The 26601-nt window shown below is 42.9% G+C and overlaps 1 long non-coding RNA gene across 1 annotated transcript in view; it reads right to left on the reverse strand.

Moving 5' to 3' along the window:
- The window catches only part of LOC102163064, a 50641-nt gene continuing 39087 nt past the window's right edge, over nt 15048-26601 (reverse strand). Inside the window, exons 3-5 of the long non-coding RNA XR_002342374.1 lie at nt 19389-19547; nt 17216-17340; nt 15048-15458 (exon numbers count right to left, since the gene is read on the reverse strand). This is a non-coding gene — a long non-coding RNA (uncharacterized LOC102163064). The remainder of the gene's footprint in view (nt 15459-17215; nt 17341-19388; nt 19548-26601) is intronic.

Raw genomic sequence — 26601 nt, forward strand, 5'->3', positions numbered from 1 at the left:
ATATACACACACACACACATTCGTTTTCTCACATTATCCTCCATCATGTTCCATCACAAGTGATTAGATATAGTGAATGCCCCGTGCTATACAGCAGGATCTCACTGCTTATCCAGTCCAAACGCAATAGTTTGCATCTACTAACCCCAAACACCCAGTCCATCCTACTCCCTCTCCCTCCCTGTTGGTAACCCCAAGTCTGTTCTCCAAGTCCATGAGTTTGTTTCTTTTCTGTAGATAGGTTCATTTGTGCCATATATTAGATTCCAGATATAAGTGATATCATGGTATTTGTCTTTGAAAGCACGGATTTAAAACACAGAACAAAACCACAGATTTCAAAACCAATATTCCGGTGACCGTAGGTAAAACCACTGAGAGAGGGAAGAATGGGGAGGGTGAGAATAGCACATACACAGGACGGAATGAAATAGATGATTAATGAGAACCTACTCTATAGCACAGTATACTCTATATTTTGTAAAAACCTACATGGGAAAAAAGAATGGATATATATGTACGTGTATGACGGATTCACTTTACTGTGCAACTGAAACTAACACAACATTGTAAATCAACTATACTCCAATCAAATTAAATTTTTAAAAAAATCCGGCATGTCTAGAAAGAACTCTCGGTTCCTCCCCTTTGTCCCCAAACTCCCTCCTCCCCGTGTAAAATCAGTGCCCACTTCCCGTGTAAAATCAGTGCCCACTTGCCTCGTGGCTCAGGCCACAGCCTGAGGATCACCATCCTTGGTTCCTTTCTTTCACGGAGACCCCACATCCCATCCATCAGCAGCCTGATCACCTCCACCTCCCAAATCCTTCCATGTCTCTCCACCTCGACCACTGTTCCCCCAAACCAAGCCCCATCTCCGTTCACCTGGAAGACCTATGGCTACTCTTACAAAAAATTTCAAAACAAAAATTGCCATAAGGTGAGTGCAGAAAAAAGAGAACGAGCCGGGTGTTCAGGCAAAGAGAAGAAAATTTATTCAAGGGAAAGGAGAGGGTGACTGACCCTTGAAAAAGAGCTGGCCCCTCACCCTTCTGGAGGGACCTTCTTATACCCTGTGGATGAAAAATTGGATTCCCTGAGGCAGGGGTTGCTTAGTTTATCTTCCGCCTGCCGCTGGATTCTGATGGCCATGTCGTCGTGAGAAAGTCGGAGGGGTCCCACAGTAGGGTGGTCTCATGATCTTGAGAAAGCCAGAAGTGTGTGCTGTCCCATGGTAGGGGGCGGGTCTCATCGTCTTGGGAAAGTAAGCATCAGCGGCAAAATCAGGATGTCACTTGAGCAAGGCAGTCACTTGGGCCACCTGGGTCATGGGTCACTGTGCCGTCATATGTTATTTGCTAGGTCAGCACAATGAGCTATCTTAACAATGAGCCCCCATGTAGCCCCTAACAATTGCTTCTTCTGCTTCTACCCTTGGTCTTCTACAAAGTATTTTCCATTCAGCCTTCATGGTCATCTTCTGAAATGTAAATTCCATAAAGACGGTCCGATGCTTCAAGTCAACGGTTGGATCCTCCTTCACTTACAATAAAATCCAATCTCTCTTCCTAGTCTTTAGTGTTGAGAGTCTGTGAGTAGAGATTAGGGTTGCTCAACCTTGACGCTTTGGACACTTTGGGATGGATAATTCTTTTGGTGGGCACTGTTCTGTACATTGTAAGAGGTTTAGCAGCATCCATGGCCTCTACCCACTAGGTGCCAATAGCATATCCCCAGTCACAAGTGGTGACCCTGTCTTTCAAGCCAAGTTCTCCAAACTCATCTAAAGCCATTGCCAACTTCGATGCCTTCCCTGCTCTGGCTCACTATGCTCTGTCCTGTGTTCAAGCTTGTTCCCAAATTTACATTTGCTGCTCCTCTGCCTGGAGGGTTCGTCTCCCAGATCTGTGCGTGGCTGGCTCCTTGCCATTATCCAGATCTCAATCCAAACCATCACCTCCTTAGAATGGTCTTCCCCAACCAGCCTGCCTAAAACAGCCTGCCCTCCACCCTTCACCCCAAATTCCCTATCTCCTGGACCAGTTGATTTCCCTCATATCACTTATTAGTATCTGGAATTATCATATCCATTTATTTGGTTTTTGGTTTGGGGGGTTTTTTGGGGGGGGTTTTTTGGGTTTTTTTTTTTTTGTCTTTTCTAGGGCCGCAGCTGCAGCATATGGAGCTTCCCAGGCTAGGGGTCTAATCAGAGCTATAGCCACCAGCCTACACCAGAGCCACAGCAATGCAGGATTCGAGACTCATCTGCGACCTACACCACAGCTCATGGCAATGCCGGATCCCTAACCCGCCGAGCAAGGCCGAGGATCAAACCTGCAACCTCACAGTTCCTAGTCGGATTCATTAACCCCTGAGCCACGACGGGAACTCCCTTTTTCTTTTTTCTCCATCCTTTTAGGGCCGCAGTTGCGGCATATGGAGATTCCCAGGCTACGGGTCCAATTGGAGCTGCAGCTGCCCACCTACACCACAGCCACAGCAACTCGGGATCCAAGCCAAGTCTGCAACCTACACCACAGCTCATAGCGACACCGGATCCTGAACCCACCGAGCAAGGCCAGGGATCGAACCTGCATCCTCATGGTTCCTAGTCATATTCGTTTCTGCTGAGTCATGACAGGAACTCCATTTATTTGTTTTCTCTGTGGTTCTGCCCTAGACTATCAGCCGTAAGAGACCTCTGTCCAGACTGCTCTCCTCTCGAAACCCCAATTCCCAGCTAGAGAATGCATATAGTAGACATTCAATAAGTAGTTATTAGGAGCTCCCATTGTGGCTCAGTGGAAATGAACTTGACTAGTATCCTTGAGGATGAGGGTTTGATCCCTGGCCTAACTCCATGGGTTAAAGGACCCAGCATTGCCATGAGCTATGGTGTAGGTCTCAGATGTGGCTCAAATCTGGCATTGCTGTGGCTGTGGTATGGGCCTGTGGCTAAAGCTCTGATTCACCCCTAGCTTGGGAACTTCCTTATGCAGCAGGTGTGGCCCTAAAAAGACAAAAATAAATAGTTATTAATTAGTGACTCAATGAATGGATAAATAAGATTAGAACTCATGTCTGCAAGGGCTTTATACAGGATTCCTCCCAAGGCCCCAACACAACTGGATTTCAAGAGAGAAATTATCTATCACAAGAAACTAGCACTGGTTAAGAATACAAATTTTCTGGCGTTCCCATTGTGGCTCAGCAGTAACGAACCCAACTAGCTAGCATCCATGAGGATGCAGGTTCAATCCCTGGCCTTGCTCAATGGTTAACAGTGGCTTAAGGATCCAGTGTCACCGTGAGCTCTAGTGTAGGTCACAGACATGGCTCAGATTTGTCGTGGCTGTGGCTGTGGTGTTGGCCAGCGCCTACAGGTCCGATTTGACCCCTAGCCTGTGAATTTCCGTATGCCATGGTATAGCCCTAAAAAGAATGAAAAAAAGAAAAAGAATACAGATTTCCTGAGTTCAAATGCCAGTTTTGCTTTCATCAGCTGTGTTAGTTGGGCAACTTGCTAAGCACTCCAACCCAGTTTTCTCATCCATAAAATGGGAATAATAATGGTCTCTTCCAGATAGGATTGTTGTAAGTATTTTTTTCTTAGTTTTTTATTTTTATGCTGCCAACCCACTGAGCAAGGCCAGGGATCAAATCCACACCCTTATGGATACTAGTTGGGTTTGTTTCCACTGAGCCACAATGGGAACTCCTCAAGTATTTTTTTTCAATAAGGTTTTTTTGTTTTGTTTTGTTTTGTTTCTTTTTTAACCCTCCCATGGCACGTGGAGTTCCCAGGGCCAGGGATCAGATCCAAGCCTCAGCTGCAACCTAATGCTGGATCCTTTAACCCACTGCAACGCGCCAGGGATCAAACCCTTGACCGCTGCTGCAGTCAGATTTTTAACCCATTGCGCCACAGTAGGAGCTCCAGATTGTTGCAAGTATTACGTGAGATAATAAACATAAAACACTCAGAGTAGTATTTTATTCTTTTTTTATAATGATTTTGATTTTTTTCATTATAGCTGGTTTACAGTGTTCTGTCAATTTTCGACTATACAGCAAAGTGACCCAGTCACACCTACATGTATACATTCTTTTTTCTCATATTATCATGCTCCATAATAAGCGACTAGGTATAGTTCCTAGTGCTATACAACAGGATCTTGTTGCTTATCCCTTCCAAAGGCAATAATTTGCATCTATTACCCCCAAATTCCCAGTCAATCTGGCTCCTTCCCCTCCCCCTCCCCCTTGGCAACCACAAGTCTATTCTCCATGTCCATGATTTTCTTTTCTGTGGACGTATTTTATTCTTAAATGTCAAAACTCTTGTGTGTTTGGTTTTGACTGTTTTTATTGTAGATGTTTTACCAGTCAAGAATTTTTCAGGGGAGGATGACAACCCCTGCAGGACACAAAATTCCAGGGCCTCCCCATCAATCTACCTTGGAAGAAGAAAAGCAGTCCCACAGAACTTTCTGTCAGGGACTTTTTCCCTAAAGCTATTTCCCTTCCGTTAAAATAAATCTGACTTTATCTTGGGCCCCTGCAGAGAACTACTTATGCCATAGTAACCTTTAATAGCCCAGAACCATATAATCACCACCTCTTAGCATTCTTTTCTCTGGGGTAAATAATTCTAATGCCTTGAATGCCTACGTGCTTTCCTCACTTTCTGATCTTTTTACAGTCATTGTTCTCAGTTTGGAAATAGATCCAAATGAAGAAAGAGGACAGCTGCTGTTGTCATAGCAACTGCAAAGGGACGGACAACCCAGTTCAGGGGAAATAAGAAAAGTTGAGTTGTTTTTGTTGGGGTTTTCCTTTTGTCTTTTTCCTTTCCGATGGAAAACATTCCATTGCTTTGAAAGGGCTGACATTGCCATTTTTGTGTATTGCCCCCCGATGCCCCCACCCCCACCCCCTGCCACCCTCAACGGAAAGGGAGAATTATCCAAGCACGATGGGAGAAAGTGCCTGATGACACCTCTCTCGAAAAGCATCCTTCATTTTATCATCACGTTTAAGGTTGAGTTTTGTATTCCTCCAACATAGTATATAGCCTCCATTCCTCATTTCTCTCTTGCTTTGCATGATGGACCGCTGGGCACCTGCCTATTCTCCAACTAAACCAATAAATTCCTTAAGACCAGGGATGGCATTTGTTCTTTATATTTTTTAAAAAAACCCATTTTAATTAAACAAATAAAATAGCACTATACAACAAACTCAACAATCTATGGGCACACCCCCTTCATGCCACCACTAATTTCACAGTGCACACACACACACACACACACACACACACACACATTTTGGTTAACATAAACAGAATTTTACATAGGCACACGGGCACTGTTCTCAAAGTTGCTTTTATTCACATCCTATGACACAAATCTTAATATTATGGTCCCTGCTTCTTTCGTTTTTGCCATCATTGGCCTTGTATAATTTTCCCTCATCCCTTATTCTCAGATTTTATACATATTTTTGCCTTGGTTTACCTCTCATAAATAACTTGTAAATAATGTTATTTTAACCAAGCTGAGTGGCAGTTTAATAGAATAATAAGAGCACAGCCTTAAGCATCAAAGTACTTGGGTTTAAGCCTGGATTCTATACTTTATGCAAAAGGCTAAATCTCTCTTAAGCTTCAGTTTTCTCATCTCTAAAGGGAGAGTAAAAACAGAACCTACCTTGCAGAGTTTTTCAGTGGCCTTTAATAAAATTATCTATTTAAAGTGACTATGGAGTTCCCATTGCGGCTCAGAGGGTTAAGGACCCAGTATTGTCTCTGTGAGGATGTGGCTTTGATCCCTGGCCTCACTGTTGGTTAAGGATTTGGTGCTTGCTGCAAGCTGTGGCATAGGTCGAAGATGTGGCTCAGATCCAGTATTACTGTGGTTGTGGTGTAGGCCTCAGGTCCAGCTCCGATTGGACCCCTAGACTGGGAACTTCCATATGCAACAGGTGTGGCTATAAAAAGAAAAAAAATTTTTTTAATTAAAAAAAAAAAAATAGTGCCTAGCCCAATGCCTAGAACATGGTTAATACTCACTAAATGGTAGCTGTAGGTTCTGCTCTTTTATAAAGAGAGTTTTTTTTTTTCCTGTGTCAGGCCAGGAATCGAACCCATGCCCCCAGCACTCCAGAGACGCCTCCGATCCTGTTGCACCATAGTAGGAATTCCAGCCATAGAGAGATGTAACTCATTCACATTTAATTTCAACACTAATACTTGAGTTTATCTTTGTTATCACATTTTATTTTTTTTATTTTTTATTTTTTATTTTTTTTTTGTCTTTTTGCTATTTCTTGGGCCGCTCCTGCGGCATATGGAGGTTCCCAGGCTAGGGGTTGAATCGGAGCTGTAGCCACCGGCCTACGCCAGAGCCACAGCAACGCGGGATCCGAGCCGCGTCTGCAACCTACACCACAGCTCACGGCAACGCCGGGTCCTTAACTCACTGAGCAAGGGCAGGGATCGAACCCGCAACCTCATGGTTCCTAGTCGGATTCGTTAACCACTGCGCCACGACGGGAACTCCCTTTTTTTTTTTTTTTTTTTTTTGTCTTTTTTTTTGTTGTTGTTGTTGTTGCTATTTCTTGGGTCGCTCCCGCGGCATATGGAGGTTCCCAGGCTAGGGGTCCAATCGGAGCTGTAACCACTGGCCTACGCCAGAGCCACACACCTTTTTTTTTTTTTGTCATCACATTTTATATTTTCTATCGCTATGCTTTCTTTTTTCCTTTATTTTCTCTAACTTTTGTGGGATTGATGAAGTTTTTTGCTTCCATTTTTTCTAGGTGTTTTGGAACAGAGGTCTACATAAAATTGAGGGGTTCCCATTGTGGCTCAGCAATAATGAACCTGACTAGTATCCAGGAAGACACAGGATAAATCCATGGCCCCGCTCAATGGGTTAAGGATCCAGCGTTGCCATAAGCTGTGCATCTGTAGTCGCAGATGCGGCTCAGATCTGGAATTGCTGTGGCTGTGGTGGCCGGCAGCTGCAGCTCCGATTCAACCCCTAGCCTGGGAACATCCATATGCCATGGGTATGGCCCTAAAAAGACCAAAAAAAAAAAGAAAAAAATTATATATGCCCTTTATAAATTGAGGTGATTTTCTAAATTTATATTTTAGATAACTGTAAGAAGCAAGAGTTGTAAGAAATAATACAGAGACATCCCACGTAGGGAGTGCCTTCGTGGCTCAGCAGGCTGTGGCTCTGGTTACAGTTGTGGTACAGGTTCAGTCCCTAGCCTGGGAATTTCTGCATGACGCAGACATGGCCAAAAAATTTTTTTTCTAAAGAAATCTCATGTAATTTTGATTCAGTTTCCCCAATGACAGCATTTGGTAAAACCATAGGACAACTGGATATTGAAAATGACACCACCCATTCATCTTAAGATTCCCCCTTTTACTTATACTTCTGTGTGTGTGTGTGTGTGTGTGTGTGTGTGTGTGTGTGTGTGTATTTGGCCCTATAAAATCTTGTCAAATTTGAGTTTATATATCCACCACCGCAGTCAAGATACTGAACAGCTTCATCACCGCAAGGATTATTCCCTTTGTCTTTTTTATGAATCAAAATAATATGTTATGGGAGTTCACACTGGGGCACAGTGGAAACGACTCCAATGAGGAACCGTGAGGTTGCAAGTTCGATCCCTGGCCTTGCTCAGTGGGTTAAAAATCTGGCACTGTGAGCTGTGGTATAGGTCGCAGACGCAGCTCGGATCCTGCGTTGCTGTGGCTGTGACACAGGCCAGCAGCTGTAGCTCCAATGTGACCCCTAGCCTGAGAACCTCCATGTGCCGCGGGTGTGGCCCTAAATAATAATAATAATAATAATAATATTTCATGGTTTTAGATTTGAGTTTGTTTGTAGTTATGTGCCAGTTTTTTCCCCTTTTGCCTTTTTATAACCACCCCACCTCTCTCTCACCTTCTACTACTCTACCCTCTTCCCATCCCTAACCCCCAGTGATCACTAATTTGTCTGTTAAAGGAATGACCTGTGGTGTAGGTCTCAGATGCGGCTCGGATCCCTTGTTGCCGTGGCTCTGGTGTAGACCGGTGGCTACAGCTCCAATTGGACCCCTAGCCTGGAAACCTCCATATGCTGTGGGAGCGGCCCTAGAAACTGCAAAAAGACAAAAAAAAAAAAAAAGGAATGATAAGTTACGTAAGCCTTTTAGGATTGGCTGTTTTCATTTACCATAACTCCTTAGCATCCTCTAAGTTGTAGTGTATACTGAGAGTCTATTCCTTCTTATTGCCGGGGTGTGCTCCCGGGTCTGCTCTGCCAGCGTTCCGCAGATGTTCTGTGTGGCTCCTTCTACGTGTAGTTGCGGTTTTTCGATGTGTTTGTGGCTGAAGGCGAGAGCAACGTCTCTCTCCTCTGCTATCTTTTTTTTTTTTTTTTTTTTTTTTTTGGTCTTTTTGCCTTTTCTGGGGCCACTCCCGCAGCATATGGAGCTTCCTAGGCTAGGAGTCCAATCGGAGCTATAGCCACCGCCCTACACCACAGCCACAGCAACGTGGGATCCAAGCTGCGTCTGCAACCTACACAGCTCACGGCAACGCCCGATTCTGTATTCAGTTAATACCTTCACCCACTGAGCAAGGCCAGGGATCGAACCTGCAACCTTATGGTTCCTAGTCGGATTCGTTAACCACTGCGCCACAACGGGAACTCCTCCCTCTGCCATTCTGATCCTTCCCCTGTGTTCCAGGGTTTGGAACGCAAAGCGAACCACAGTTCGCTGACCCATCTACCTGTTGGGGGACATCTGGGCTGTTTTTAATCTAGCAAGTCAAGATTTAGAAGTGTGACCCTCAAATGCAGTGACGCAAAGGCCAACTGTTTACAATAGCAAAGAAATGAAAGAAACCCTGACTCCATCCACGGGGACCTGGCAAAACAAACTGCCTTCGTTCACCCAACGTACCTGTCTATGTCTGTGCCTAGGTAGAGAGAGTCCACATGTATAAATGAGTTATAGGAGGGTAAATATTGTGTTTCCTTAAGTGGTTTTTTAAGTATGATTGACAGCAAGGGGAGCAGAGAGAATGCTTTCATATTTCAGTTAATACCATTCTGTAAATTCTACATTCCTGTCCAATATTTATCTTTTTCATATGTACCTCCTTCATATATATATATATATATATATATATTTACCTTTTTGCCTTTTTCTAGAGCTGCTCCTGCAGCATATGGAGGTTCCCAGACTAGGGGTCCAATCGGAGCTGTAGCCACCGACCTATAGCACAGGTCACGGCAGTGCCAGATCCTTAACCCACTAAGCAAGGGCAGGGATGGAACCCGCAACGTCATGGTTCCTAGTTGGAGTCGTTAACCACTGAGCCACAACCGGAACTCCCTCCTTCCTATGTTGATCGCTCTCATGTTGCATATCACCTGGGGGCAGGGGGTTAAAAGATCCAGCTTTTATGGGTTTTTTTTTTGTTTGTTTGGGGGTTGTTTGTTTTACAAACTAGAAATATAAACCTTTATTTCACGACTTTGTCATAATTCACTTTTTAATGAGAGGTGTACTGGGGACATAGTTTAAAATACTGAGAAAGCTAGATGCTGAGTGTCTTCTAGGCAGGAGCAACGATGGGGGCCACTCCAGGGCCAGTGCATTCCTGGGGCTTCGGCCAGCAAGGACCAGATGCACCAGTAGCTACAGCAGACACCCTGTGTTACTTCTGACTTTAATGATGACATTTCTAAAGATTCACTGAGATATATAGTATTTGCTGCATATTTACAGTAGACACACCTGATGTCTATTTCTAGTGTTTTGGATCATGAAAAGATGCTGCATTTTATCAAATGTCTTCCCAGTATCCATTGAATGATCTGCCCCTTTAATCTGTAAGTACAGTAAGTTACATTGGTAGTTACTTTGATTTCCAAACTTGAATTTCTCAGATAAATCTGACGTGATCCAAATGTACTGTTTTTTAATACACCACCAGATTCAATTACCTAGTATGTTTTTTAGAGTTTTTGCTTCTACATTCGTAAGTGAGATCAGCCTGTCATTGTATTTTCTTGTCTTGATATCAGGAGTAAACAAGCCGTATAAAATAAGATGGATGGCTCCCTATATTTTCTCTATGTTCTAAAATAGAGGGTGGCAGGGAGCTTGTCCCTGACATTAGGTAGAACTTGCCTCTGCAACTACAAAGGACGTGTGTCTAGGGTGACAGGGAGAGTGGGCAGAGTAGCTGGGCCTTGAACTACCATTTCTATATTTTTGTGAGTGTTTCTGTGGGTTTTCTGGGGCCCTTTTTTGAGAATTTATATTTTCCTTGACATTTTTGGCCATTTAATCTAGCTTTTCAAATGGATTTGGATAAAGTAATATAGTCGAATCATATCATCCACACATTTAGTATATGTGAATTCAACTATACATGCTCCATTAATTTTTTTTTTTTTACCTTTTTAACAAAAATAAAACAGAGGGACCCTGACAGTTTAAATCACATAGACAATTCTTCCAGCTATTCTAAATAAAGAGACTAGGCGGTCCCACTGTGGTGCAGGGGAAACAAACCCGATTAGGATCCATGAGGATGCGGGTTCAATCCTTGGCCTTGCTTAGTGGGTTAAGGATCCAGCGTCACTGTGAGCTGTGCTTGTAGGTCACAGACGTGGCTCAGATCTGTTGTGGCTGTGTCTGGCGTGTAGCCCGGCAGCTGTGGCTCTGATTCGACCCCTAGCCTGGGAACTTCTGTATGCCACAGGTGTGGCCTTAAAAAGTAGAAAAAGAGAGAGAGAAAATAAATAAATAAATAGATAAACAAATAGGCCATGCCTCACCTGAGCAAGGTGTGAATCTGCTGGGCCTCTAGAAGTCTGTTTCTACATTTGAGCATCTCCCCACGCCAAGCGTGATTCCACAGTTTAAAGGTGTTTTTCATGTAAGTTGGCCACTAATCAAAAAAGTAGCGATGGGATTCAAAGCCGAAGAACATTAGGTTTTTGCAAAAGCATTATCTGGCTCCAACTGAGCACAATTTACAAAGGAATGCCAATGGCAATTTTCATTATATGTAGTTATTGCCTCACCATCTGACTTCAGCAAAGCTGCTATATAAAGTGATCTCCTGATTTGAAAAATCTCCTCTGTATCCACCCGGTATCTCCTTCATCATTCCTAATACCATGTGAGCCCACTCTCCTGGCCTTGATCGTACTTGCAGAAAGTGTGTGTGTGTGTGTGTGTGTGTGTGTGTCTTTTGAAGAATCCAGCTTTGGGTTTTACTGGTCATCTGAACTGTTGTTTTGTTTTTTTTTTTTTTCCTGTTTCATTTGTTTCTGCTTTTACTTTTATTAACTTGATCCATCTGTTTTATTGGGATTTATTTTGGTTTTGTTTTCTTGCCCACTGCTGCTTGGAGTGTAGTTTGAGATTTCAAAGGAAAATACAGCAGTACTTAAAAAAAACAAAAACAAAAACAAAAAAAAACCCCACAGTACATCCTTTCTGACTCAGCAATTTCACATCTTGGAATGTATCCCAGAGAAGGTTTCACACATTTGTCCAAAGATGCTATATAAAAATTTCCTTTTCATGCTATTTTTTATAAAAAAAAAAGAAGAAGAAACTAAAATTACATCCATATGATTATGACTTACTAAAAGATGCTATCCTGAAGCTATGGAATAGTATATAGCAGATAAAAAAGAGAAGTGGAGCTTTGTAGATGCTGCTTTATTATTTTTCTCTAAATAGCTATCCAGTTGTCTTTAAATCTTTCATTGAATAATATGACTTTTCTCCATCACTTGGTTATGGTATCCCCGGGATATACTAAACCCTCATCTGTTCTTGGATCCACAATTTCTTTACTTTATTCAACGCCATTGAGCTATCAATCTATTTTTCCGTCTATACTCTGCTGTTATAAATCTTCTTGCTTTATAATGTATTTTAATACATGATGGAACAGGTTATTTCTCATTACACTTCTTTTAGAGAATGGTCCTGGTAATTGCTGCAAGTTCCAAGAAAAAAACACTATTGAAATTTTGATTGAAGTTGCATTGAATTTATAGATGTCTTTAGTGAAAATTGACATCTTTACAATTTTGAGTCTTCCTATCCAAGTGCAAGGTTTGACACTCCATTGATTCAAATTTCTTTTATGGCCCTCCATAGAGGTTTATAGTTTTATTCATATGGATTCTTCACATTGCTTGTTAAGTTTATCCCTAGGTGTTTTATGAGTATTGTCTCACAAGTATACAGAACCTGGTAAATCCAAAACTAAACTTTTAATCGACCTCCTCAAATATGTTTCTTTACCGAGTGCATTTGGGGCATGTGTATTGACCCGGTGCAATTGTCAGGCATCTGAGTCTTACCTGAGCCCTCCCTCAAACTCACATCCCATTCCTGACCAAGCCTAATCATTATATTTCTAAAATAGATCTCAAACCCTTTATACTTCCCTTTATACTGTCACTTTCCTTGTCCAAGCCAAGCCACCATCTTAACTTATTTCAATAGCTTCATACCTACTCTCTTCAAATCTTCCTCTTTCTTCCGAGCCATTCTTTATATGGTAGCATTTTTTAACAGTAAACTGACCGTGTCACTCTCCTGCTTAAAAATCTCCAGTGGCTTGGCTTTGCACTTCCATGCCATTCAACATCTTTAGCAAGGCCAACAAGGCCCTAAATGATCTGGCCCCCTATCTAGCTCTTCAGACAGTGCACCACATCTCCAGGAAACCACACCTCCAGTTCTTCAGATTATTGACAGTGGTTGACTATATTATTGTTTCTTACCCTTACTTTGTTCATGTAATAGAATTATACATCTTTGTCTCATTGTATTGGACTTGGCCACATGATTTGCTTGGGCAAATGGAATATAAGTAAATGATGCAAATAGGGGCCTTTTTAAATGTGCTGACATGGTTTGGCTTGTCCTCCTGCCATGTGGCAGGAAAAATAACACTCTGACTAGCTGCTGGTCCCAGACTGAGGGACAAGTACAGCAGATCTGAACCCACCCCTTACACTAAAATTGCTTTGCCCTAAGCAACTTGAACTCTTCAGCAGAACAATAGATGTTTACTCTTTTAAGCCACTAAGATTTTGGGATTGTTTGTTACACCACAATAATTCACTAATGGGCAAAGTTCCTTCCAACATCACAGACTTTGCTTAATGTATGTATTGTCTAGACTGTAAGTTTCATGATGGATAAATATGTTTCTATTTATGTATTTCTGTATCAATACTCGTTATGTGGTAGTAGCTAAATAAATATTCATGAAATAATTATTAGTGGTATTATAAATACTATCTTTAATTCCGTAAAACTTTGTAACATTGTTATAAGTATATACTTAGCTTTATCTGATCTGTCACCAATCATTTGACTGAACCCCCCCATTGTTCTTCATCACTTTCCAGTTGATTCTTTTGGGTTGTCTATAACTAAAACCATGTCATGTGGTGGTAGTCTTTAAAACCATGGTTCCAGTAAACCACACCTCCCAGAATTCACACCCTTGTGCAGTTTCTTGCCCTTGATTCTGGGAAGGGCCTGTGACTTGCTTTTCATCAGCAGACAACAGAGGAAGTGACACTGTGCCTAAGCTTCAAGGAAGCCTAGAAGGTTCCACTTTTGTGGTTTGGGGAGCCCAGATCTACCTTGTAAGAAGTCGGGTTCCCCTGCTGGAAAGACCATAGGGAAAGGTCAGGGAGAGAGAGAGAGGGAGACAGGAGAGAAAGAGAGGGACAACCCCAACTGGCAGACCCATGAGCAAATAAATGGTTGTTGTCTTAGGCCACTGAGTCTTGGGGTAGTTTGTTACACATCAATGGCCCATTGAAACATCTGTAAATAACAACTTTGCGTCCTCAGTTAAAATTGCTGTGCTACTTTATACTCTTATCTAAATATATTGGCTAGTTCTTTAATTCCATTTGTGACCATCCCCAAAAATAATAATAGACTATATTATCTCTTAAACATAATAAATCATAGTATTGGCTTAGGAAAGTAAAATTAGTGAAAAAAAGGCATCGAACTATTAATATTGGTTATTTCAAGTGTGCAGAATCATGGAGGGAGAGGCTTTTGATTTTCATTACATTTTCTGTCACGTTTAAATTTTATACCACAATATGCATTACATGCCTCATTTTATTCCTCACTTCAGTAGAAACTTTTTAACATTTTACTATTAAGCAAACACTGGGGGTTTTTTGGGCAATAGATACAAATGTGTGTCAATTTTCACGTATTTTGTCATGTTAAGTACATATCCCCTTACTGTTACATAACCAAATATTTAAAAATCAGCATTGGATTTTGAAATTTATTAAATATCCGGTTTTGCATTTATCAAAATTAAATAATTTTTCTCCTTTGATCTGTTAATAGGATAAATTATATAACCTAATATTAAATCACCCACACATGACTGATTGTCCTGTTGAAAGAAAAATCCTCTTAATAAAGTAGGGGATCTATGCCACAGGAGAATTCCCTGAGGAAGGATGGGGGCTTGGGAGAGAAGTAGATCAGTGTCCCCAAGTCCCTTTCAACTGGCCCAAAAGACAAGTAGTCCACATGCCCAGAATGTAAGCACTTTCTGCACTCCTTAAAGGAGAACTCCCTCTGCATCAAACGCCTTGTAATCACAATCCACATTCACTGCCCCAGTGGTTTTCAGTTGTGCTAAAGAAACCACACTAATCAAGCCAGATAACCAAAGAGTTCAGGCAAACACACCGTGAAATAGAGGTTAGAGGCTGAATAAGCAGAGGAACTAACCCCAAATTAAGTGGAGCTAATACAAGAATCAGAAGAGGAGTTCCCATCCTGGCTCAGGGGTAATGAGCCCGACTAGTATCTATGAGGATGCAGGTTCAGTCCCTGACTTTTCTCAGTGGGTTCAAGATCCAGCATTGCCATGAGCTGTGGTGCAGGTTGCAGACACACCTCAGATCTGGTGTGGCTGTGGCTATGGTGTAGGCCTGCAGTTGCAGCTCCAATTTGACCCCTAGTGTGACAATTTCCACAGGCCACAGGTGCGGCCCTAAAAAATAAAAAATAAAAAATAAATCAGAAGAAAACTCTAAAATAAGTATAATTAACACACTGAGAGATTGTTGAGTAGATATCATATTCTTAAATCAAAATTAGACTGCCAACAATAAAAATAAGCAGAGTTCTTGACATTTAAATCATGGATACTACGTTAAAAACCTGAATAGTGGGACAAACACATGTGAAGACTAATTTGGGGACCTGGAAAAATCAAAAGAGTTTATTCTCTGGAATGTTGTGCTAAAGAAAAAGCAAGACTTTTTCTACCTTGTCACTGTCTCCATCCTTCCAGGGTGGCTCTGAAAAACTTGGAGATAATTTGTTGAGTGGACCCAAAGCATGCCCTAGGAAGATAGAGGGTGTCTTTTTACTTCCAAAAATCTTTAAATGGAATTTAAAATTAAAGTTAAATAAACAATAAAAATCAGTTATTTATGGATTAAATAAATAATAAAATTAAAATGAAAGTTAAAAAATACAAATAAAATATTTCAATGGAAGCTGAAATACCATATTGAAACTAACACCACTTATGACTTGAACCCAGTCAGAACCCAGATTGGGACCTGAACCCATGGTTTTTAAATTAGAATCACTCACCCGGTGTCTGGACTTAGAGGTTCAGGTTTTATGTCTCGGCACAGAAGGAATTCAGCAAGAGACAAAGGGATAGGCAAGAAATAGATTTATTAATATAAGATTCTTGTGAGAGATGCAAGCAGGCAGGCAAGAAGGCTCTGCCGTGAGGATTAGGTGGGCTACAGTTTTATAACCCAAGGGGAACGGGGGTGGGAAAAGACCTCCTCTTTCTCTTTCTTGTAGCAGTAGCTCTTCCCTTGTAACCTGTAAGAGAGTATTTGACCCTATGTGGTCAAGCTAGGACTGGCATGGTGCTTGTTTAAATCAGCAGAAAGGCGGTCCTTAAACTCCTGCCCTTGGTCTGAACTTCAATGCAGGCTTCACCTCATCTCCCACCCAATGGCCTGGGGCATATCTCTTTTTCCTCCACTAGTCAAGCAAGGCTGCCTGGTTCTGATGGCCTTGTGAGCAATTAACTTAAAAGTGATCTCCCAAAGTTCCCTAGGATTCCCTCTCTATCTGTGGTCCCTTACTGGGACTTCGACAACTACCCATGTATCCTACTCCATCCCTATCAATATGAGATAGATTTTCTAAAACAAGACTTTTCCATGGTTTGAGGTGACAGAAGAATTGAGGGACTAATAGTGACCAGGAAAATCGAGTGGCTTTCCTGGGATCTCTCTCGGGGCTCCAGGACAGATATGAAGAGTGGAAAACAAAAACAAAACTGGTGAACGCTTATCCCTGCATCCCTGCTGGTTCCACCAAATGGCTCTAGTTGGTTCTCAACTATAGAGTACATCAGAAAATCCAGAGAAGCTTATTAAAAATAGATCTGGAGGGCCCAAGCCCCAGGGGATCAGACTCGGGGAGGAGGGCAGGGGGAGATCTGGAGGGGGTCCAACCACCAGCATTTTAAACAACCTCCACCAAATGATTCTGATCAGGTTAACTGGCTCACGACATCTTAAATCATACACTTTGAACTCACAGCCCCACCTTTAACGGCTTTCCTCTGTGCCTCAATGGAAGCTTTTCATTTCCCCATCTCCATTTCCATAGCCCAAAATGCCACATCCTTAGCAAAGCTCTCCTGAATCCCATTCTGGGCTCCTATTTTCTTCCCTTACTTGAGACATTTGTACCCTCCCCCAAATTTTAACATTCTGGTTAAAAGCAGAGTCTGTGAATTAAAACAGAGTGGGGTTCAGGTCCCAGCTTTGCCACTTATTAGCTGTATGACCTTGACCAAATCATTTAAATGTCATGTGCCAAAGCAGCAGTCCTGAAGAAGAGAGTAGGGACCCAATCATTGGGAAGAGAACATCACATACAACAAAGCCAAAGGACCAGAGGTAAGAAATGAGGTTAGAGTTGCAGAAGAGGTTAAGAGTTCAAGCCGAGGACAAGAAAGAGAGAGGAAAGAAAATGTTGAGGTAAAGAAATCAGCAAACAGAAAGAAAGGAAGAAATCAACAGATTTGGGGGCAGAGCCTTTTCAGCTGGCTCCGGTGACTCACCTGACTCATATGACTGGACTCAGGAGGGCTGCTGTAAGCACTTCTTCCCTAATCCACTTTTGGTGACATCACATTGTGCTTGAAATCAGCCACAGCAGTATTTACACCAGGGAAATTGGCACATCCTGAAAATCAGAGATTTTTGTTTTGTTTTGTTTTTTTGCTTTTGAATGCCGCACCTACAGCATATGGAGGTTCCTAGGCTCGGAGTCAAATTGAAGCTACAGCTGCTGACCTGTGCCACAGCCACAGCAACACAGGACCTGAGTGGAGTCTGCAAACTACACCACAGCTCACAGCAACGCCAAATCCTTAACCCACTGAGCAGGGCCAGAAATCGAACCCACAACCTCATGGTTACTAGTTGGATTCATTTCTACTGCACCACAACAAGAACTCTGGAGCTTTACTTTTTTTAGCAAGGTGACTGTCTCACCTTTCCCAGAGTGCCACTGAGTATTTCCCAGGTGATCGCAGTTGATCTTAAACATCAAAACTTCTGAATCGTGTTTTTTGGGGCAGGCAGGTTTACGTGCATGAGTAGAACAGGCTTGCTCAAGTGGCCGTGAGAAGAAAGACATGAATGAATGTACGAAGCACAAATACATGAATAAATTGTCCTGAAGAGCTTCCTAATGTAAACTCCTAAAGGAGAGGCTCTATAAGCAATTTTAGTAACTGTAGTTTTTCAGGTGGCAAATGAGAGAGGCATTCCCTCCGGGCTGCAGTCTAGAACTCAAGTATCATTATTCAATCACAGACAGCTCTTCATTAAGCTCAGTAAATAGACATGTCCAGGGAATTTGGCAAAGCCAATTTTTCTTTTTTGCCTTTTCTAGGGCCGCACCGTGGCATACGGAGGTTCCCAGTCTAGGGGTCTCATGGGATCTGTAGCTACCGGCCTTCATCAGAGCCACAGCAATGAGGGATCCGAGCCACGTCTGTGACCTACACCACAGGTCACAGCAACGCCAGATCCCCAACCCACTGGGCAAGGCCAGGGATCGAACCCGCAACCTCATGGTTCCTAGTCGGATTCATTAGCCATGGAGCCACGACAGGAACTCTGGCAAAGCCAATTTTTGCAACATCCTTCCCCTTTCAGCAAAGAGAGTAAGAAAGTTATGATGGGAATTTCTCAGCTGAAAAAAACTCATGAATGAATGGATTGAACATTCCTGACAGGTGAAGGCTGTGATTGTTTCAGGATCAAAATATACAAACAGGAAACTGACACATCCCAGACCTCAACAGTCTCGTCTCTCCACCAAAACCACCTCAGTCAGCTCAGTCAAGGAATATGCTACTAACCTTAACATCTAGACAGGAAGTTATAGTAGGTATACAGTTAACTTAAGCTACGGTTGGATTGAAAATTAGTTGTGAGAGCTAATAACATACTTTCTGCCTCTTTACCTGATGTATAATCATGTAGTCAGTCCAGAAGTGTTGAAAAAAATGTAGACTGAAAAAGTTTGGGTATACACTTTAAGAAAAAAAAAAAAAGCCAAGCGACCTGCATAGATTCTTCTTCTCATTTAGAACTTTCCAGATCCATATTTGGAGAAATCATTGTATAATCTGCTAAATATTTTTAGTGTATACTTTAGAAAGCCTGAGAAAATGTGAATGTGACCTTTAAGAATATCTATGATCAGAGCAACAAGGTGATAAAGCAGCTGCAGCTAGAGCCTGATTAATCTGCGATGCCTAGCACCCATAGGTGCTTGAAAAATACTTAGGATAAAGTTGAGTTAGATTAAGAAGAAAGCTGACAGGAGTTCCCACTGTGGCACTGACTGCAGAAGCTCAGGGTTCCAGTTGTTGCAGGGGCACGGGTTCAATCCCCAGCCTGGCACAGTGGGTTAAAGGATCTGGTGTTACCACAGCTCAGTGTAGGTCACAGCAGGGGAAGGAGGAAGAGGAGGAGGCTGCGGAGGGGGGAAGGGGAGGGAAGAGGAGAAGAGAGGAGGAGAGGAAGAAGAAAAGGTGACAGGAAGGTGCCTCTTATCCTTTTCCAGCTTATGCCAAGCTGCTCAAAAAGAAGTTTTGATTAGCAAGCAATCAGATATTCTCTTTCCTGGGAAGAAGGCTCAGAGAAGGCAAAATGAGCAGGATGCTGTGGGTAGTCATACTGATTGGGAAATTAAGGAACAAAATAATATCTTCTCACCAATAAATGAAAACAGGTTGTTAGAGGCTTCTTGTGAAATCAAAGACAGTCTCCTGTAAGGACCGCTGACTTTCGAGAAGCTCTGAGGCTCAAACCGCAAGAAGCTGAGTCCCCTTTGGATATGAATTCAGATTTTGAAATGTATCCTCCTCCTGAGTCCTAGGAGTACAATTAGGATTAAATTGAATTGGTTCCTGAACAGTTGAAATGCATAAAGAAAAATGCTGAGGATAGCAAGGCATTCATTTTTCTTAAACTTTTGCTCTAATTCTTTGATATTTGTATTTATTGATTTTATTGAAGTATAGTTGACATAGGATATTGTATTAGTTTCCGATGTATACCATAGTAACTTGGTAGTTTTATAGATTATATATTGGCTATATTGCCTGCTCTGTACATACATCCTTGTAATTTATCTATGTTACAAGGTATGGTACAGCAGTTGTACCTCCTAATCGCCCTCACCCATTTTGTCCCGCCCACACCCCCTCCTTTCTTGCAACCACTCATCCGCTCTCTGTTATTGGTGAGTCCACTTCTGCTTTGTTGTATTTCTTCATGTGTTTTATTCCTTAGATTTTACATATACGTGAACACATACAGTATTTTTTATATTTTTAATTGTTTCGATTCATCATCAGTTAATTAGGATTTACTTTATTTTAGAGCTTTTTTTATGTGTAATCAACTGGCTAAGGTTTGCAATAGATATCTAAGGGGACACTGGGAGCCCTGGACCCACACCCTTTGCTGAGGACTGCCTTTGCCTTTCTGGACTTCATCCAGAGTGACTTTGCTTCGTACCCTGCTTCCCAGCCTAGCTGACTAGGTCGGCATGGACACTAGCTCAGGCTGAGAGAAATCACCTCCCCACCCCCACCCCCTCTCTAGGGAATTTTAACTTGGGATGCAAGAAATAGATTCTAGGGAGTGTGAGAAGATGTTTGAATGCTGGACATGTAACTTGGGAGTCTGAGGTCAACTAAGGGCTATAAGAGCAGACGGAGCCAGTCTTGTGAAAACATATGAAGCACACATGCTGACCAAAAAACAGAGGCGGAAATATGTGACCTGAGAACAAAGAAACAGCTTCCTGGGCTGCCGATGGCTTGATAGATTCAGCTTCAAGCTTCGCCAAGTTCTAATTGCTCTTGTATGAAAAATCCCAGCATCCTTTCCAGTAAAGATTTTTAGCTGAAGCCAGGTAAAAGTGAGTTTCTGTCACTTGCCACCATTAGAAGCAGAAGTGAAGTATTCTTTGACACAGTATTAGCTACACACCGCCCCCCAGAATCCTATGCTGTTAGGATACAAAACAGAGGTATGTACTGGGGTCAGACGGCCTGGATCCCGGTCTCAGATCTGCCTCAATCCAGCCGTGTGACTTTGAGCACATGATACGAACTCCTTCTGCCTCCGTTTCCTGTTCACCAGCACTCCAAGGCCACCTCTTGGTATTTTTGTGAGGTACGTGCTGAGTGGGACCTCAGTACGCACTGGTTTCCTCCCATTAAAGTGAGTTTCTTCTGCTTAGGAAATGTGGCTGTCTAGCTTCTCAACTGATTTGATTATTTCTTTGAGACCTTGAGCTCTAAAAATAAAAAGCTTTAAAAGCACCCAGAGTATTTCATCCAGGGCCCATGTCAAAAGATGGAGCCAGGCCGCCTGACAGCACAGATCTGCTGCTGGTCTTGCTGCAAGACAGAAGCAGTGGACGACAGAACGTGAAGGGACAGAATCGGGGGAGTGGAGGATCTTCTAAGCCTTATCAAGTTTAATCCTTACAAACAATCATATTCCTATTTTACAGATGAGGAAGCTGCGTCCTGAGGATCTTAGTAACTTTCCCAGGTCCCATGGGTGACAATGGAGAAGGCCAGAACTGTCCCCAGGTCTGCCTGCCACAAAGCCCTGATCTGTGTGTTTTGTTTTTGTTTTTGTTTGCTTTTTAGGGCTGCACCCACCGCATATGAAAGTTCCCAGCTAGGGGTCGAATTGGAGCTTCAGCTGCTGGCCATAGCCACAGCCACAGCAACGTAGTATCCGAACTGCAGCTATGACCTACACCACAGCTCACAGCAATGCCGGATCCCCAACCCACTGAGTGAGGCCAGGGATTGAACACGAATCATGGATACTAGTCAGATTCATTTCCACTGAGCCACGGTGGGAACTCCAAGGCCCTGATCTTAAAAGTTGCACCTACTTCTCCCACTGCCTGCAGCTGGATGTACTGCCCACCCTTGACCTTTGTAGCAATTCGGTTGCCCAGACTCCCTTTATGCCATTTTGATATGGTTCACTGTTCTTCCAGAAAGCAAGCCCATCAGGAAATGGGTTACTTCCCCTCATCCAGATATGAAATCCTGCCTAACTCTGGCTGCCTGGTTCGAGTCCCATCTCCATCCCTTCACCTCTCCATGGTCAGTGTCCTCCTCTGGAACAATGAGTTTTACTAACAGCATCAACCTCAGAAGGATGTTCCGAGCATGAAACAACGTAAGCCACGGGACGCACTTTGGGAAATGCCCAACCGATAGTGAACACTCAAAAAATGTTGGTTATTAAGCAGAACATCCACTTACCTGCCTTGCCCTGCCATGAGTGGCTTCCTTCACTCTTAATCAGATTTACCCCCTTACTCATACATTCACAAACATGTATTCATGACAGTGGTATCAGAGCACATACATCAACCTTTGGGGTCAGGAAGGAGATGACTCAGAAGTGAAGAAATAGGGAGGGGTAGTCTCAGGGAGAGAACAATGTAGGTTTTTAAAGGCTAGGATGCAGAAGGAGTTATGACACGTTCTAGAGAACAGGGAGCTCATTTTTAAGACATAAAGTCAGAGCACGTCATTCTTAGGATCAGAGCAATCAATGATTTTCCATCTCCCTGAGATCTGATAAAAGCCAAAGTAGTTACAATACATGGTCTACGAGACCCTTGAAGGTTTGCCTCAGCTCGCTCGCTCTCTCTCTTCCCCCCACATTTGCTCTCTCCAACCCACCACTAGTCTTCTCACTGATCCTTGAAATCACCCCAGGGCCCTTGCACTTACAGTCTTCTCCAGAAGATATTCACATGGCTTGCTCTCTCCGCTCCTTCAAGTCTGAATTCAAATGTCACCTTTTTGATGAGATATTTCCTGAGCACCCTCTTTTAAATTGCACCACCCTCCCCTCTCACTCCCCACTCCTTTCTTGCTCCATGTTTCTCCAGTGACCTTAACTGCCATCTGACAGCCTCCATCTGTCTCCCCAGTTAGAATGAAGCTCCAGGAGGTCCTGGATTCTGGTTCTGTTCACTGCTATATTCTCAGTACCAAGAAAGGACAGTGCCTGGCATTTGAGAAATGTTTATTGAATGAGTGAATGTGATTGGTCATAAAATGGCTAAAAGAAAGGAGAAGTTGTCAAGAGCCAGGTCACACGGAGGCCTGGGGGCTAAGATAAGAAGACAGAACCCAAGTCAAACCCTGTGAGGAACCATGAAGGATGTCGGCGGAGTAGGGTCTGATCAGAGTCATGCTGTAGAACCACCTCGCTGGTTGATGTGCAGAGTTGAGCCTCAGGGGAGGGAGTGCAGGGCAGGCATCAAGACCACTTCAGAGACTACAGCTGTGATGCCCTTGGGAAATCATGAAGGTCTAAAGGAGAACGTGACCACAGGGATGGAGCAAAAGGGACAGAGTGACAAGCATTTAAAGGAAGGATCTGTAAGGTCTAGGGACTGGTTAACAATAGCAAACACCTAAGAGGGGATGTGATGTCTTTTTTTAATGATTTTTATTTTTTCCATTATAGTTGGTTTACAGTGTTCTGTCAATTTCTACTGTACAGCAAAGTGACCCAGTCATACATCTATATTTTTCCGCACATTATCTTCCATCATGTTCCATCACAAGTGACTAGATATAGTTCCCAGTGCTATACAGCAGGATCTCATTGCTTATCCACTCCAAATGCAATAGTTGGCATCTATTAACCCCAGATTCCCAGTCCATCCCACTTCTTTCCACTTCCCCTCGGCAACCACAAGTCTATTCTCCAAGTCCATGAGTTTCTTTTCTGTGGAAGGTTTCATTTGTGCCTTATACTAGATTCCAGATATAAGTGATATCATATGGCTTTGTCTTTGTCTTTCTCCGACTTAGCTCACTTAGTATGGGAGTCTCTAGTTCCATCCATGTTGCTGCAAACGGCATTATTTTGTTTTTTTTTATGGCTGAGCAGTATTCCATTGTGTATACATACCACATCTTAATCCATTCATCTGTCGACAGCCATCTAGGTTGTTCCCATGTCTTGGCTATTGTGACTAGTGCTGCAATGAACATATGGGTGCCTGTCTTTTTCAAGAAACATTTTGTCCAGATATATGCCCAAGAGTGGGATTGCTGGGTCATATGGTAGTCCTATATTTAGTTTTCTGAGGTACCTCCACACTGTTTTCCATAGTGGTTGTACCAATTTACATTCCCACCAACAGTGTAGGAGGGTTTCCTTTTCTCCACACCCTCTCCAACATTTGTTGTTTGTTGACTTGTTAATGATGGCCATTCCGACAGGTGTGAGGTGGTACCTCATAGTAGTTTTGATTTTCATTTCTCTAATAATTAGCAATGTTGAGCATTTTTGTTGGCCATCTGTCTATCTTCTTTGGAGAAATGTCTCTTCAGGTCTTCTGCCCATTTTTCAACTGGGTTGTTGGGTTTTTTGTGTTTTTTGTTTTTGCTGTTGAGCTGTATAAATTGTTTGTATATTTTTAGAGATTAAGCTCTTGTCAATTGCATCATTTGAAACTATTTTCTCCCATTCCAAAGTTTTTTTTTTTTATGGTTTCCTTTGCTGTGCAAAAGATGTGATATCTTAAATGATGCCTTGGTTTCTTTCTTTCTTTCTTTTTTTAGGGCCTCACCCACAGCATATGGACGTTCCCAGGATAGGGGTCGAATTGGATCTGAGCCATGTCTGTGACCCACACCACAGCTCACGGCAACACTGGATCCTTAACCCACTGAGCATGGCCAGGAATCAAACCCACATCCTCACAGATACTAGTCAGGTTTGTTACTGCTGAGCTACAATGGGAACTCTGACTCCGTGGTTTCTGTTACGGAATATGGGGTGGCCTTTGGGGAAGGAGTGAACTTGATGTTGCATATATTGGATTTTAGCTGCCAATGAAGATGCCCATGACTAGACATAGAAATTTGATATTCAGTGAAGACCTGAGTCAGTCCAAGAATCTAATCACATAAATGGCAATTGCAGGAGCCCCAGCTGAAATGGAGAGAGAGGAAGGAAAGAAGGGAAGAAAGAAAATAGGGAAAGGAGGAAGTGCTATTGGCTTACATATCTGTAAAGTCAAGGGGTAACTACTACAGCTTCAAACACAAATGGATCCAAGGGCCCATGTGATGTTACTGGTCAGTTTCCTTTCCTACCATCTCTTGACTCTGGTGTCTCGGGTGCTGGCTGCTTATCAAGCAAGTTGACCCTTCATAGAAACAAGATGTCTGCCATCAGTTTCAGGTTTATGTTTTATTTTCCCAACAACCTTAACAGAAAGAAGATGTCTCTTTTCCAATACCTCTGACAAAAGGAGTGATCACAAGTGATGGGACGAGCTTGGGCCATGTGCCATCTCTAACCTAACACTACAGCGAGAGGGAAGAGAATCCCTATTTGCCACCCCTTGTCACATGCAACCTAAAATGCAATCGAATGAGAAGTAAGAGGAGCTCCCTGGTGGCACAGTGGGTTAAGGATCTGGTGTGGTTCATGCTGTGGCTCAGGCCACTGCTGTGGTGCAAGTTCGATCCCTGGCCTGGGAACTTCCACATGCCACAGGTATGGCCAAAAAGGAAAAAAAGTGAAGTAGGAGAAATAAGTGATTCCCCAAGGAAAATATTCCAGAAAGAGGAAAAGATGCTGGGTAGAAAGAATAGCAGATGTCTCAGGGGAAACAGCCTAGGAGAAACACTCCTTAGGGGCTTCTCTTCCCTAGAAGGCCTCTTTGAAGGTTGATCTAAGGGTGCTGATGGTCCTTATAGTTCAAGGAGTCAAAAAAGATTTTTTGTAAGAAACGTTAAGTCGAGAGGATAAATGCTGACTGAGGACATATCTGCCACCTATGAAAGCATGTAGCTCCGATCGCTCTGTTTCACCCTCCTCCTTCTACTCCAGTAGCCAACAAGTTGACTTTGATACCCAGCGTTCCCCAGTCTCCAGTATCACTTTGATCTCTGCTGTTTTATTTGGTAGAATGGTTGAGAAGGATAAAAAGGAAATTAAGGGTTCCTGTTGTGGCTCAGTGGGTTCAGGACCCAACATCGTCTTTATGAGGATGCAGGTTCAATCCCTGACCTCGCTCAGTGGGTAAAGGACCCAACATTGCTACAAGCTGCAGCGTAGTCTGCAGATGTGGCTTGGATCCTGCATTGCTGTGGCTGTGGCACAGGCTGTGGAACTGCAGCTCTAATTCAACCCCTAGCCTGAGAACTTCCATATGCCACGGGTGCGGCCCTAAAAAGAAAAAAAAAGGAAATGAGTTCAGCAATTCTTGAGACTGAAGCAAGTATGGAAACAGAGCACACTTCTGAAGCTTGTATTTGTGCTTGTATGCAGAGTCCCCTGCCCCTGCCCCTAGAGTTTCATAATGGACGTGATTCACCCTCAGGTCATACGTCTTTAAAAAAAGACAGAAATAGTTATGCTACATGCAGGGGAGAAAGAATGATAGGAACTACAAGATCCCCTGTTTTATGTGGCAGGGAAAAAGGGGCTGGGTTGGGAAAAAGAAGTTGTGAGGTGGACCCAGCTCAGGTACCAGCCCAGGGACCAGCATCAGTAGTTAGTTTAGTAAAGTAGGCTGCACAGATCACAGGATGGGTCTGAGATGAGAGAGGTAAAGTCCTATCTAATGATCAGGATACCAAGGTGAATAGGAAACCTAAAGACATGGCAGAAATCAACATGGGTTCCAGGCTCCACAATCTAGAGGTTTGAATAGTAGTGCTACAGCCAGGTGGAGAGAGTGTGAGAGCAAGTCCTTCCGGGTAATTCACACACAAAGACAACAGAAATTAACCAGGAGAGAATGCACAATGAAAGCTGAGTAGGTACATAGTTGTCCAAATGGATTCATTTAGATATTACATGGAGTAACATCCCAAGGTCATGATGCTTGGACACTGCTCCATAA

Source organism: Sus scrofa, chromosome 3 (genome assembly GCF_000003025.6).
Source record: "Sus scrofa isolate TJ Tabasco breed Duroc chromosome 3, Sscrofa11.1, whole genome shotgun sequence".
NCBI classification, from domain to species: Eukaryota; Metazoa; Chordata; class Mammalia; order Artiodactyla; family Suidae; genus Sus; species Sus scrofa.